Genomic DNA, 16,728 nt, shown 5'->3' with positions numbered 1-16,728 from the left:
GGACGGCGCGCGAGCGTCGGCGGTGGCCGGCGGGAGGCGGTGCTGGAACATCCGCGGTGGCTATAGGCTTGAGCGGCGCTTGGCTGCGAGGGCCGCTTGAGGCTCCGCGGAGCTTTAATTATAGTTCTTGTGCCAAATGAATTGGCTTTTTGGGGGCTTTATCATATTCAAAAACTCACCAAACTTGGCGGGGCCATAGAGTCTGGTGAAAATTTACGTATTTTAAGGTCCCCGGAAAAATCGCACCAGAAACGGCTCAAGGGCGCCACCTAGCAACTTTCAAAAGACCCTTTCCTATTCACTTACTTTATCGTAGAGACTTGAAATTTGGTACACTTGTAGAGCTCCCCAAAACACTCTGAATTTACAATTAATGTCATAGTGCAAGTATCACAGATTGTCGGCCATTTTGTATTGAAGTTCCGATTTTGACCCGATTTTGGCCGTTTACAGGGTTCGCATTTGATCGAACTTGTCCTAGGGATTTCGATCGATCGGCTTGAAACTCGGTCAGATCGTTCAAAAGGCATGGCCGATCCAAAGTTATCGTAGGTTTGCGTTTTCGGGCTTGCTGAAGGGGTCTTTCCGGGGGTCAAAGGTCACCGATTCGCCATGAAACATCAAACTGTTATAACTCTTTGAAAAAAACTCATAGAAGCACCAAACTTTCAGTGATTGATCATCATGGGATGCTCTACAATACCCAACGGTCAAATGATGACGTCACTTAGGCCACGCCCCCTGAGAACAGGAAGTGTCATTTTTTACGCTGAACGGTCGCTATCTGACCCCTTTGACCTAATCGAGGTGAAACTGTGTCCACAGACAGAAAACATGTTGGTGTGTTGAGGATTCCAAGCCAAGCTCATTTGAATCCAGCAGGTGGGCGTGGCGGCGTGGCGAAGTGACCCTAAACGCCGTGTCCTTACGTTTGGCTGTGGATTCCACAATTTTGAGGCCAGCTGCACCAAACTTGACATGATTGATCCTGGTAGGGTCCCCTACGATCTTATGTTGTCATAGTCTGACGTCATCTAAGCCCCGCCCCCTCAGAACAGGAAGTGCTTTTTTTTCCATGGAAAGCTGCCTTTCTGGCTCACTGCACCTAATCAACATGATTCTATGTTGGATGACAGATAACATGTTAGTCTCACTTGCTTTAAAGCGCCAAGAGTCTGCTGTACAGTGCGTGGCCGTGGGATCGCGGCGAAGCAGACGTAACGCCGCCGCCATACGTTTGGCTCTAGATTCCACATCGTTGAGCCCAGCTGCACCAAACTCACTAGGATGCATCCTTATCCATCCCCGAAAAGGAATCCATAACAGTCGTTGATGGGCGTGGCCTAATTTCTCTACAGCGCCCCCTACAATTTTTTAAATGATCAGCCCCAAGCCATGCTTTAACCTACAATTATGAAACTTGGTACACATGTGTATGATGTCAGGACCTACAAAAAAGTCTCTTGGAGCCATGGTGCAAACCCAACAGGAAGTCGGCCATTTTGGATCAAAATCCGCCATTTCCTCTTTTTCATAGACGTCGCATCTGATCTATCTCCTCCTACAGCTTTTGAGATACAGACTTCAAACTCAGTCAGCAGAGACTTGAGACATTAAAGATGAAAAGTTATCGTAGGAATTTTTCTATGTCAAAGCATGTGGGCGTGGCTAAGTCCCAAACTTTGACTATTCGCCATGAAACATCAAGATGCAATAACTTCCACATAGAAGGTCACAGCTGCATCAGACTTCCTATGTCTGACTACAGACCACCCCTCATCACAGTTAGGTGGTCGATTGATGACGTCACCTTAGCCCCGCCCACTTCCGACAGGAAGTCACCTCTTTCTTCAATTGTATGTCTTACTTTTACTCTCACTCTCTAATTCTTATGGGTTTCATCCTGTGCAGGCTCACATGACATGACATGATGACGAACTCTCCCATGATGAACTCTACTGACCCGTGGGGGCGTGGCTAAGTCCCAAACTTTGACTATACACCATGAAACATGAATGTGAAATAACTTCCAAATGCCAGGTCACAGCTGTGTCTCATTATAGATCAGCAATCATCACAGTTAGGTGGTCGATTGATGACATCACCTTAGCCCCGCCCACTTCCGACAGGAAGTCATCTGTTTTTTCTACTGTATGTCTTACTTTTACACTCTAAAACATGTTGGTGTGTCATGGATTCCAACCCTGTGCAGACTGACATAAAATGACATGAAGATGAACTCTGTCAATGGCATCTGACCCTTGTGGGTGTGGCAAAACTGGCTGTCCCTCGCCATATGCATACGATCGTCTCTTATTCACAAACGCATCATCCAATTTGCACCAGACTTTTTATGAGTGACACTTGTGAACCTCTAAGGAGCCCAATAGAGTTTAATTGCAATTTGACTCCACTGCGCCCCCTAGGTTAATCAAACAGCTGTATCTCCTTGCCACATGGCCCGATCTGCTCCAGATTTTGGGTGCATCGCCAGGGAACGCTGCCGAAGGCATCAAAGCGGATCGCGTGGAGGACGGCGCGCGAGCGTCGGCGGTGGCTGGTGGGAGGCGGTGCTGGAACATACTCGGTGGCTATAGGCTCGAGCGGCGATGGCTGCGAGGGCCGCTTGAGGCTCCGCGGAGCTTTAATTAGGCCCGAGCAGCTAAGCGCTGCGAAGGCCTATTGTAATCGCGCTGTTTATTATTCTTATTATTATTTATTATTATTATTATTATGCTTCCGCCAAATAAATTGGCTTTTAGGGGGCTTTATCATATTCAAAAACTCAACAAACTTGGCGGACGCGTCAGGTCTGTGTGAAAATTACGTATTTTAAGGTCCTCAGAATAATCGCACAAGAAACGGCTCAAGGGCGCCACCTAGCAACTTTCAAAAGACCCTTTCCTATTCACTTGCTTCATCACAGAGACTTGAAACTTGGTACACTTGTAGAGCTCCCCAAGACACTCAGAATTTACAATTAATGTCATAGTGCAAGTATCACAGAATGTCGGCCATTTTGGATTGAAGTTCCGATTTTGACCCGATTTTGGGCGTTTGCAGGGTTCGCATTTGATCGAACTTGTCCTAGGGATTTCGATCGATCGGCTTGAAACTCGGTCAGATCGTTCATAAGGCATGGCCGATCCAAAGTTATCGTAGGTTTGCGTTTTCAGGCTTGCTGAAGGGGTCTTTCCGGGGGTCAAAGGTCACCGATTCGCCATGAAACATCAAACTGTTATAACTCTTTGAAAAAAACTCATAGAAGCACCAAACTTTCAGTGATTGATCATCATGGGATGCTCTACAATACCCAACGGTCAAATGATGACGTCACTTAGGCCACGCCCCCTGAGAACAGGAAGTGTCATTTTTTACGCTGAACGGTCGCTATCTGACCCCTTTGACCTAATCGAGGTGAAACTGTGTCCACAGACAGAAAACATGTTGGTGTGTTGAGGATTCCAAGCCAAGCTCATTTGAATCCAGCAGGTGGGCGTGGCGGCGTGGCGAAGTGACCCTAAACGCCGTGTCCTTACGTTTGGCTGTGGATTCCACAATTTTGAGGCCAGCTGCACCAAACTTGACATGAGTGATCCTGGTAGGGTCCCCTACGATCCTATGTTGTCATAGTCTGACGTCATCTAAGCCCCGCCCCCTCAGAACAGGAAGTGCTTTTTTTTCCATGGAAAGCTGCCTTTCTGGCTCACTGCACCTAATCAACATGATTCTGTGTTGGATGACAGATAACATGTTAGTCTCACTTGCTTTAAAGCGCCAAGAGTCTTCTGTAGAGGGCGTGGCCGTGGGACCGCGGCGAAGCAGAGGTAACGCCGCCGCCATACGTTTGGCTCTACATTCCACATCGTTCAGCCCAGCTGCACCAACCTCACTAGGATGCATCCTTATCCATCCCCGAACAGGAATCCATAACAGTCGTTGATGGGCGTGGCCTAATTTCTCTACAGCGCCCCCTAGAAATTTTTAAATGATCAGCCCCAAGCCATGCTTTAACCTAGAATTATGAAACTTGGTACACATGTGTATCATGTCAGGACCTACAAAAAAGTCTCTTGGAGCCATGGTGCAAACCCAACAGGAAGTCGGCCATTTTGGATCAAAATCAGCCATTTCCTCTTTTTCATAGACATCGCATCTGATCTATCTCCTCCTGCAGCTTTTGAGATACAGACTTCAAACTCAGTCAGCAGAGACTTGAGACATTAAAGATGAAAAGTTATCGTAGGAATTTTTCTATGTCAAAGCATGTGGGCGTGGCTAAGTCCCAAACTTTGACTATTCGCCATGAAACATCAAGATGCAATAACTTCCACATAGAAGGTCACAGCTGCATCAGACTTCCTATATCTGACTACAGACCACCCCTCATCACATTGAGATGGTCAGTTGATGACATCACCTTAACCCCGCCCACTTCCGACAGGAAGTCACCTGTTTTTTCTATTGTATGTCTTACTTTTACTCTCTAAGTCATATGGGTTTCATCCTGTGCAGGCTGACATGAAATGACATGATGATGAACTCTCCCATGATGAACTCTACTGACACGTGTGGGCGTGGCTAAGTCCCAAACTTTGACTATACACCATGAAACATGAATGTGAAATAACTTCCAAATGCCAGGTCAGAGCTGCATCAGACTTTCTATGTCTCATTATAGATAAGCCCTCATCACAGTTAGGTGGTCGATTGATTACGTCACCTTTGCCCCGCCCACTTCCGAAAGGAAGTAACATGTTTTTTCAAATGTATGTCTTACAGTCTAATTCATATGGGTTTAATCCTGTGCAGACTGACATAAAATGAAATGATGATGAACTTATTGATGATGAACTCATTGATGATGAACTCTACTGACCCGTGGGGGCGTGGCAAAATGGCTGTCCCTCGTAATATGCATACGTTCGTCTCGTATTCACAAACGCATCATCCGATTTGCACCAGACATTGTATGAGTGACACTTGTGAACCTCTAAGGAGCCCAATACAGTTTAATTGTGATTTGACTCCACTGCGCCCCCTAGGTTAATCAAACGGCTGTATCTCCTCTCTACATGGCCCGATGTGCTCCAGATTTTTGGTTCATCGCCAGGGAGCTCTGCCGAAGCCGTAAAAGCGGATAGCGTGGATGAGGGCGCGCGAGCGTCGGCGGTGGCGGGCGGGTGGCGGTGCTGGTACCCCCGCGGTGGCTATAGGCCGGAGCAGCGCTAGCTGCGAGGGCCGCTTGAGGCTCCGCGGAGCTTTAATTATTATTATTATTCTTATTCTTCCGTAAAATAAATTGGCTTTTTGGGGGCTTTATCATATTCAAAAACTCACCAAACTTGGCGGGGGCATAGAGCCCGGTGAAAATTTACGTATTTTAAGGTCCCCAGAAAAATCGCACAAGAAACGGCTCAAGGGCGCCACCTAGCAAATTTCAAAAGACCCTTTCCTATTCACTTACTTTATCGTACAGACTTGAAACTTGGTACACTTGTACAGCTCCCCAAGACACTCAGAATTTACAATTAATGTCATAGTGCAAGTATCACAGAATGTCGGCCATTTTGGATTGAAGTTCCGATTTTGGCCGTTCACAGGGTTCGCATTTTTTCGAACTAGTCCTAGGGACTTCGATCGATCGGCTTCAAACTCAGTCAGATCGTTCATAAGGCATGGCCGATCCAAAGTTATCAGAGTTTTGCGTTTTTTTTTCTTCTAAATGGAGTTACCTGGGGTCAAAGTTCACCTTGTCGCCATGAAAAATAAAAGGGTTATAACTTTTACAACAAAACTCACAGCAGCACCAAACTTTCAGTGATTGATCATCAACGGGTCCCCTACAACACCCAATGGTCAAATGATGACATCACTTAGGCCACGCCCCCTGACAACAGGAAGTGTCATGTTTTACTGTGAACGGTCCTTATCTGACCCCTTTGACCTAATAAACATGAAACTGTGTCCACAGACAGAAAACATGTTGGTGTGTCATGGATTCCAACCCTGTTTGGCTTTGATGGACCAGGTGGGCGTGGCGGCATGGCGAAGTGACCTGTAACGCCGTCGCCATACGTTTGGCTGTAGATTCCTCAATCTTGTGCCCAGCTGCACCAAACTTGACATGAGTGATCCTGGTGGGATGCCTGACGATCCTATGTCGTCATAGTCTGACGTCATCTAAGCCCCGCCCCCTCAGAACAGGAAGTGCCTTTTATTGACTTGTACAGCTCCATCTCTGGCTCTCTCGACCTAATCAAGATGATTCTGTGTTGGATGACAGATAACATGTTGGTCTCACTTGCTTTAAAGCGCCAAGAGTTTTCAGTAGAGGGCGTGGCCGTGGCAGCGCGGCGAAGCAGAGGGAACGCCGCCGCCATACGTTTGGCTCTAGATTCCACATCATTCAGACCAGCTGCACCAAACTCACTAGGATGCATCCTTATTCATCCACGAACAGGAATCCATAACAGTCGTTGATGGGCGTGGCCTAATTTCTCTACAGCGCCCCCTAGAAATTTTTAAATGATCAGCCCCAAGCCATGCTTTAACCTAGAATTATGAAACTTGGTACACATGTGTATCATGTCAGGACCTACAAAAAAGTCTCTTGGAGCCATGGTGCAAACCCAACAGGAAGTCGGCCATTTTGGATCAAAATCAGCCATTTCCTCTTTTTCATAGACATCGCATCTGATCTATCTCCTCCTGCAGCTTTTGAGATAGAGACTTCAAACTCAGTCAGCAGAGACTTGAGACATTAAAGATGAAAAGTTATCGTAGGAATTTTTCTATGTCAAAGCATGTGGGCGTGGCTAAGTCCCAAACTTTGACTATTCGCCATGAAACATCAAGATGCAATAACTTCCACATAGAAGGTCACAGCTGCATCAGACTTCCTATATCTGACTACAGACCACCCCTCATCACATTGAGATGGTCAGTTGATGACATCACCTTAACCCCGCCCACTTCCGACAGGAAGTCACCTGTTTTTTCTATTGTATGTCTTACTTTTACTCTCTAAGTCATATGGGTTTCATCCGGTGTAGGCTGACATGACATGATATGATGATGAACTCTCCCATGATGAACTCGACTGACCCGTGGGGGCGTGGCTAAGTCCCAAACTTTGACTATACAGCATGAAACATGAATGTGAAATAACTTCCAAATGCCAGGTCACAGCTGCATCAGACTTTCTATGTCTCATTATAGACCAGCCTTCATCATAGTTAGGTGGTCGATTGATGACATCACCCTAGCCCCGCCCACTTCCGACAGGAAGTAACCTCTTTCTTCAATTGTATGTCTTACTTTTACTCTCTAATTCTTATGGGTTTCATCCTGTGCAGGCTGACATGAAATGACATGATGATGAACTCTCCCATGATGAACTCTACTGACCCGTGGGGGCGTGGCTAAGTCCCAAACTTTGACTATACACCATGAAACATGAATGTGAAATAACTTCCAAATGCCAGGTCAGAGCTGCATCAGACTTTCTATGTCTCATTATAGACCAGACCTCATCACAGTTAGGTGGTCGATTGATGACATCACCTTAGCCACGCCCACTTCCGACAGGAAGTCACCTGTTTTTTCTACTGTATGTCTGACTTTTACTCTCTAAGTCATATGGGTTTCATGCTTTGCAGACTGACATAAAATGACATGAAGATGAACTCTGTAAATGCCTACTGACCCGTGGAGGCGTGGCCAGATGGCAGTCCCTCGCCATATGCAAACGATCATCTCTTATTCACACACGCATCATCCCATTTGCTCCAGACTTTTTATGAGTGACACTTGTGAACCTCTAAGGAGCCCAATAGAGTTTAATTGCAATTTGACTCCACTGCGCACCCAGGTTAATCAAACACCTGTGTCTCCTTGCGATATCAGCTGATCTACACCAGATTTTTGTGCATTGTCTGGGAGCAATGTCGAACATGACAGGTGACTATCTTCAGGGCGGGTTTGGCAGCTCCTTGAGAGCAAGGCGGTGGCTGGGGGTAGGCGGTGGCTGGGGTGACATGGTGCTGAGGGGAGGCAGTGGCTGGGGGGAGGTGGTGCTGAGGGGAGGCGGTGGCTGGGGGGAGGTGGTGCTGGAACATACGCGGTGGCTATAGGCTTGAGCGGCGCTTGGCTGCGAGGGCCGCTTGAGGCTCCGCGGAGCTTTAATTCTTATTATTATTATTATTATTATGCTTCCGCCAAATAAATTGGCTTTTAGGGGGCTTTATCATATTCAAAAACTCACCAAACTTGGCGGACGCGTCAGGTCTGTGTGAAAATTACGTATTTTAAGGTCCTCAGAAAAATCGCACAAGAAACGGCTCAAGGGCGCCACCTAGCAACTTTCAAAAGACCCTTTCCTATTCACTTACTTTATCGTAGAGACTTGAAATTTGGTACACTTGTAGAGCTCCCCAAAACACTCTGAATTTACAATTAATGTCATAGTGCAAGTATCACAGATTGTCGGCCATTTTGGATTAAAGTTCCGATTTTGAACCGATTTTGGGCGTTTGCAGGGTTCGCATTTGATCGAACTTGTCCTAGGGATTTCGATCGATCGGCTTCAAACTCGGTCAGATCGTTCAAAAGGCATGGCCGATCCAAAGTTATCGTACGTTTGTGTTTTCGGGCTTGCTGAAGGGGTCTTTCCGGGGGTCAAAGGTCACCGATTCGCCATGAAACATCAAACTGTTATAACTCTTTGAAAAAAACTCATAGAAGCACCAAACTTTCAGTGATTGATCATCATGGGATGCTCTACAATACCCAACGGTCAAATGATGACGTCACTTAGGCCACGCCCCCTGAGAACAGGAAGTGTCATTTTTTACGCTGAACGGTCGCTATCTGACCCCTTTGACCTAATCGAGGTGAAACTGTGTCCACAGACAGAAAACATGTTGGTGTGTTGAGGATTCCAAGCCAAGCTCATTTGAATCCAGCAGGTGGGCGTGGCGGCGTGGCGAAGTGACCCTAAACGCCGTGTCCTTACGTTTGGCTGTGGATTCCACAATTTTGAGGCCAGCTGCACCAAACTTGACATGACTGATCCTGGTAGGGTCCCCTACGAACCTATGTTGTCATAGTCTGACGTCATCTAAGCCCCGCCCCTCAGAACAGGAAGTGCTTTTTTTTCCATGGAAAGCTGCCTTTCTGGCTCACTGCACCTAATCAACATGATTCTGTGTTGGATGACAGATAACATGTTAGTGTCACTTGCTTTAAAGCGCCAAGAGTCTTCTGTAGAGGGCGTGGCCGTGGGACCGCGGCGAAGCAGAGGTAACGCCGCCGCCATACGTTTGGCTCTAGATTCCACATCGTTCAGCCCAGCTGCACCAAACTCACTAGGATGCATCCTTATCCATCCCCGAACAGGAATCCATAACAGTCGTTGATGGGCGTGGCCTAATTTCTCTACAGCGCCCCCTAGAATTTTTTAAATGATCAGCCCCAAGCCATTCTTTAACCTAGAATTATGAAACTTGGTACACATGTGTATCATGTCAGGACCTACAAAAAAGTCTCTTGGAGCCATGGTGCAAACCCAACAGGAAGTCGGCCATTTTGGATCAAAATCAGCCATTTCCTCTTTTTCATAGACATCGCATCTGATCTATCTCCTCCTGCAGCTTTTGAGATAGAGACTTCAAACTCAGTCAGCAGAGACTTGAGACATTAAAGATGAAAAGTTATCGTAGGAATTTTTCTATGTCAAAGCATGTGGGCGTGGCTAAGTCCCAAACTTTGACTATTCGCCATGAAACATCAAGATACAATAACTTCCACATAGAAGGTCACAGCTGCATCAGACTTCCTATATCTGACTACAGACCACCCCTCATCACATTGAGATGGTCAGTTGATGACATCACCTTAACCCCGCCCACTTCCGACAGGAAATCACCTGTTTTTTCTATTGTATGTCTTACTTTTACTCTCTAAATCATATGGGATTCATCCTGTGCAGGCTGACATGAAATTACATGATGATGAACTCTCCCATGATGAACTCGACTGACCCGTGGGGGCGTGGCTAAGTCCCAAACTTTGACTATACAGCATGAAACATGAATGTGAAATAACTTCCAAATGCCAGGTCACAGCTGCATCAGACTTTCTATGTCTCATTATAGACCAGCCTTCATCATAGTTAGGTGGTCGATTGATGACATCACCCTAGCCCCGCCCACTTCCGACAGGAAGTAACCTCTTTCTTCAATTGTATGTCTTACTTTTACTCTCTAATTCTTATGGGTTTCATCCTGTGCAGGCTGACATGAAATGACATGATGATGAACTCTCCCATGATGAACTCTACTGACCCGTGGGGGCGTGGCTAAGTCCCAAACTTTGACTATACACCATGAAACATGAATGTGAAATAACTTCCAAATGCCAGGTCAGAGCTGCATCAGACTTTCTATGTCTCATTATAGATAAGCCCTCATCACAGTTATGTGGTCGATTGATGACATCACCCTTGCCCCGCCCACTTCCGACAGGAAGTGACCTGTTTTTTCTACTGTATGTCTTACTTTTTCTCTCTAATTCTTATGGGTTTCATCCTGTGCAGACTGACATGAAATGAAATGATGATGAACTCTGCCGTGATGAACTCTACTGACCCGTGGGGGCGTGGCTAAGTCCCAAACTTTGATTATACATCATGAAACATGAATGTGAAATTACTTCCTAATGCCAGGTCACAGATGCATCAGACTTTCTATGTGTCATTATAGACCAGCCATCATGACAGTTAGGTGGTCGATTGATGACATCACCTTAACCCCGCACACTTCCGACAGGAAGTCACCTGTTTTTTCTACTGTATGTCTTACTTTTTCTCTCTAATTCTTATGGGTTTCATCCTGTGCAGACTGACATAAAATGAAATGATGATGAACTTATTGATGATGAACTCATTGATGATGAACTCTACTGACCCGTGGGGGCGTGGCAAAATGGCTGTCCCTCGTAATATGCATACGTTCGTCTCGTATTCACAAACGCATCATCCGATTTGCACCAGACATTGTATGAGTGACACTTGTGAACCTCTAAGGAGCCCAATAGAGTTTAATTGTGATTTGACTCCACTGCGCCCCCTAGGTTAATCAAACAGCTGTATCTCCTCTCTACATGGCCCGATGTGCTCCAGATTTTTGGTTCATCGCCAGGGAGCTCTGCCGAAGCCGTAAAAGCGGATAGCGTGGATGAGGGCGCGCGAGCGTCGGCGGTGGCGGGCGGGGGGCGGTGCTGGTACCCCCGCGGTGGCTATAGGCCGGAGCAGCGCTAGCTGCGAGGGCCGCTTGAGGCTCCGCGGAGCTTTAATTAGGCCCGAGCAGCTAAGCGCTGCGAAGGCCTATTGTAATCGTGCTGTTAATTATTAGGCCCGAGCAGCTAAGCGCTGCGAAGGCCTATTGTAATCGTGCTGTTAATTATTAGGCCCGAGCAGCTAAGCGCTGCGAAGGCCTATTGTAATCGCGCTGTTTATTATTCTTATTAGGCCCGAGCAGCTATCGCTGCGAGAGCCTATTGTTTCTGTACTGTTTCTTATTATTATTTTTTTTATTCTCCCAAATGAATTGGCTTTTTGGGGGCTTTATCATATTCAAAAACTCACCAAACTTGGCGGGGGCATAGAGCCCGTGTAAAATTTACGTATTTTAAGGTTCCGGGAAAAATTGCTACTGAAACGGCTCAAGGGCGCCACCTAGCAAATTTCAAAAGACCCTTTCCTATTCACTTACTTTATCGTAGAGACTTGAAACTTGGCACACTTGTAGAGCTCCCCAAGACGCTCTGAATTTACAATTAATGTCATAGTGCAAGTATCACAGAATGTCGGCCATTTTGGATTGAAGTTCCGATTTTGACCCGATTTTGGACGTTCCCAGGGTTCGCATTTTTTCTAACTTGTCCTAGGGATTTCGATCGATCGGCTTGAAACTCGGTCAGATCGTTCATAAGGCATGGCCGATCCAAAGTTATCGTAGGTTTGCGTTTTCGGGCTTGCTGAAGGGGTCTTTCCGGGGGTCAAAGGTCACCGATTCGCCATGAAACATCAAACTGTTATAACTCTTTGAAAAAAACTCATAGAAGCACCAAACTTTCAGTGATTGATCATCATGGGATGCTCTACAATACCCAACGGTCAAATGATGACGTCACTTAGGCCACGCCCCCTGAGAACAGGAAGTGTCATTTTTTACGCTGAACGGTCGCTATCTGACCCCTTTGACCTAATCAAGGTGAAACTGTGTCCACAGACAGAAAACATGTTGGTGCTTTGAGGATTCCAAGCCAAGCTCATTTGAATCCAGCAGGTGGGCGTGGTGGCGTGGCGAAGTGACCCTAAACGCCGTGTCCTTACGTTTGGCTGTGGATTCCACAATTTTGAGCCCAGCTGCACCAAACTTGACATGACTGATCCTGGTAGGGTCCCCTACGATCCTTTGTCGTCATAGTCTGACGTCATCTAAGCCCCGCCCCCTCAGAACAGGAAGTGCTTTTTTTTCCTTGGAAAGCTGCCTTTCTGGCTCACTGCACCTAATCAACATGATTCTGTGTTGGATGACAGATAACATGTTAGTCTCACTTGCTTTAAAGCGCCAAGAGTCTTCTGTAGAGGGCGTGGCCTTGGCGGCGCGGCGAAGCAGACGTCACGCCGCCGCAATACGTTTGGCTCTAGATTCCACATCGTTCAGCCCAGCTGCACCAAACTCACTAGGATGCATCCTTATCCGTCCCCGAACAGGAATCCATAACAGTCGTTGATGGGCGTGGCCTAATTTCTCTACAGCGCCCCCTAGAAAATTTGAAATGATGAGCCCCAAGCCATGCTTTAACCTACAATTATGAAACTTGGTACACATGTGTATGATGTCAGGACCTACAAAAAAGTCTCTTGGAGCCATGGTGCAAACCCAACAGGAAGTCGGCCATTTTGGATCAAAATCCGCAATTTCCTCTTTTTCATAGACGTCGCATCTGATCTATCTCCTCCTACAGCTTTTGAGATAGAGACTTCAAACTCAGTCAGCAGAGACTTGAGACATTAAAGATGAAAAGTTATCGTAGGAATTTTTCTATGTCAAAGCATGTGGGCGTGGCTAAGTCCCAAACTTTGACTATTCACCATGAAACATCAAGATGCAATAACAACCACATAGAAGGTCACAGCTGCATCAGCCTTTCGATGTCTCATTATAGACCAGTCCTCATCACAGTTAGGTGGTCGATTGATGACATAACATTAGCCCCGCACACTTCCGACAGGAAGTCACCTCTTTCTTCAATTGTATGTCTTACTTTTACTCTCTAATTCTTATGGGTTTCATCCTGTGCAGGCTGACATGACATGACATGATGATGAACTCTCCCATGATGAACTCTACTGACCCGTGGGGGCGTGGCTAAGTCCCAAACTTTGACTATACAGCATGAAACATGAATGTGAAATAACTTCCAAATGCCAGGTCAGAGCTGCATCAGACTTTCTGTGTCTCATTATAGACCAGCCTTCATCATAGTTAGGTGGTCGATTGATGACATCACCCTTGCCCCGCCCACTTCCGACAGGAAGTGACCTGTTTTTTCTACTGTATGTCTTACTTTTTCTCTCTAATTCTTATGGGTTTCATCCTGTGCAGACTGACATAAAATGAGAAGATAATGACCTCTGTCATGATGAACTCTACTGACCCGTGGGAGCGTGGCAAAATGGCTGTCCCTCGCCATATGCATACGATCGTCTCTTATTCACAAACGCATCATCCAATTTGCACCAGACTTTTATGAGTGACACTTGTGAACCTCTAAGGAGCCCAATAGAGTTTAGTTGCAATTTGACTCCACTGCGCCCCCTAGGTTAATCAAACAGCTGTATCTCCTTGCCACATGGCCCAATCTGCTCCAGATTTTTGGTGCATCGCCAGGGAACGCTGCCGAAGGCATCGAAGCGGATCGCGTGAAGGACGGAGCGCGAAGGTCGGCGGTGGCTGGTGGGAGGCGGTGCTGGAACATCCGCGGTGGCTATAGGCTCGAGCGGCGATGGCTGCGAGGGCCGCTTGAGGCTCCGCGGAGCTTTAATTAGGCCCGAGCAGCTAAGCGCTGCGAGAGCCTATTGAAACCTTGCTGTTTATTATTATAGTTCTTGTGCCAAAAGAATTGGCTTTTTGGGGGCTTTCTCATATTCAAAAACTCACCAAACTTGGCGGGGGCATAGAGCCCGTGTAAAATTTACGTATTTTAAGGTCCCCAGAAAAATCGCACAAGAAACGGCTCAAGGGCGCCACCTAGCAACTTTCAAAAGACCCTTTCCTATTCACTTACTTTATCGTAGAGACTTGAAACTTGGTACACTTGTACAGCTCCCCAAAACACTCTGAATTTACAATTAATGTCATAGTGCAAGTATCACAGATTGTCGGCCATTTTGGATTAAAGTTCCGATTTTGACCCGATTTTGGGCGTTTACAGGGTTCGCATTTGATCGAACTTGTCCTAGGGATTTCGATCGATCGGCTTGAAACTCGGTCAGATCGTTCAAAAGGCATGACCGATCCAAAGTTATCGTAGGTTTGCGTTTTCGGGCTTGCTGAAGGGGTCTTTCCGGGGGTCAAAGGTCACCGATTCGCCATGAAACATCAAACTGTTATAACTCTTTGAAAAAAACTCATAGAAGCACCAAACTTTCAGTGATTGATCATCATGGGATGCTCTACAATACCCAACGGTCAAATGATGACGTCACTTAGGCCACGCCCCCTGAGAACAGGAAGTGTCATTTTTTACGCTGAACGGTCGCTATCTGACCCCTTTGACCTAATCGAGGTGAAACTGTGTCCACAGACAGAAAACATGTTGGTGTGTTGAGGATTCCAAGCCAAGCTCATTTGAATCCAGCAGGTGGGCGTGGCGGCCTGGCGAAGTGACCCTAAACGCCGTGTCCTTACGTTTGGCTGTGGATTCCACAATTTTGAGGCCAGCTGCACCAAACTTGACATGAGTGATCCTGGTAGGGTCCCCTACGATCCTATGTTGTCATAGTCTGACGTCATCTAAGCCCCGCCCCCTCAGAACAGGAAGTGCTTTTTTTTCCATGGAAAGCTGCCTTTCTGGCTCACTGCACCTAATCAACATGATTCTGTGTTGGATGACAGATAACATGTTAGTCTCACTTGCTTTAAAGCGCCAAGAGTCTTCTGTAGAGGGCGTGGCCGTGGGACCGCGGCGAAGCAGAGGTAACGCCGCCGCCATACGTTTGGCTCTAGATTCCACATCGTTCAGCCCAGCTGCACCAAACTCACTAGGATGCATCCTTATCCATCCCCGAACAGGAATCCATAACAGTCGTTGATGGGCGTGGCCTAATTTCTCTACAGCGCCCCCTAGAAATTTTTAAATGATCAGCCCCAAGCCATGCTTTAACCTAGAATTATGAAACTTGGTACACATGTGTATCATGTCAGGACCTACAAAAAAGTCTCTTGGAGCCATGGTGCAAACCCAACAGGAAGTCGGCCATTTTGGATCAAAATCAGCCATTTCCTCTTTTTCATAGACATCGCATCTGATCTATCTCCTCCTGCAGCTTTTGAGATAGAGACTTCAAACTCAGTCAGCAGAGACTTGAGACATTAAAGATGAAAAGTTATCGTAGGAATTTTTCTATGTCAAAGCATGTGGGCGTGGCTAAGTCCCAAACTTTGACTATTCGCCATGAAACATCAAGATGCAATAACTTCCACATAGAAGGTCACAGCTGCATCAGACTTCCTATATCTGACTACAGACCACCCCTCATCACATTGAGATGGTCAGTTGATGACATCACCTTAACCCCGCCCACTTCCGACAGGAAGTCACCTGTTTTTTCTATTGTATGTCTTACTTTTACTCTCTAAGTCATATGGGTTTCATCCGGTGTAGGCTGACATGACATGATATGATGATGAACTCTCCCATGATGAACTCGACTGACCCGTGGGGGCGTGGCTAAGTCCCAAACTTTGACTATACAGCATGAAACATGAATGTGAAATAACTTCCAAATGCCAGGTCACAGCTGCATCAGACTTTCTATGTCTCATTATAGACCAGCCTTCATCATAGTTAAGTGGTCGATTGATGACATCACCCTAGCCCCGCCCACTTCCGACAGGAAGTAACCTCTTTCTTCAATTGTATGTCTTACTTTTACTCTCTAATTCTTATGGGTTTCATCCTGTGCAGGCTGACATGAAATGAAATGATGATGAACTCTCCCATGATGAACTCGACTGACCCGTGGGGGCGTGGCTAAGTCCCAAACTTTGACTATACAGCATGAAACATGAATGTGAAATAACTTCCAAATGCCAGGTCACAGCTGCATCAGACTTTCTATGTCTCATTATAGACCAGCCTTCATCATAGTTAGGTGGTCGATTGATGACATCACCCTAGCCCCGCCCACTTCCGACAGGAAGTAACCTCTTTCTTCAATTGTATGTCTTACTTTTACTCTCTAATTCTTATGGGTTTCATCCTGTGCAGGCTGACATGAAATGACATGATGATGAACTCTGCCGTGATGAACTCTACTGACCCGTGGGGGCGTGGCTAAGTCCCAAACTTTGAATATACATCATGAAACATGAATGTGAAATTACTTCCTAATGCCAGGTCACAGATGCATCAGACTTTCTATGTCTCATTATA

Source organism: Poecilia mexicana, unplaced genomic scaffold (assembly GCF_051168715.1).
Source record: "Poecilia mexicana isolate PSO_F unplaced genomic scaffold, ASM5116871v1 scaffold_10, whole genome shotgun sequence".
NCBI lineage: Eukaryota > Metazoa > Chordata > Actinopteri > Cyprinodontiformes > Poeciliidae > Poecilia > Poecilia mexicana.
This window is presented reverse-complemented; position numbering follows the sequence as displayed.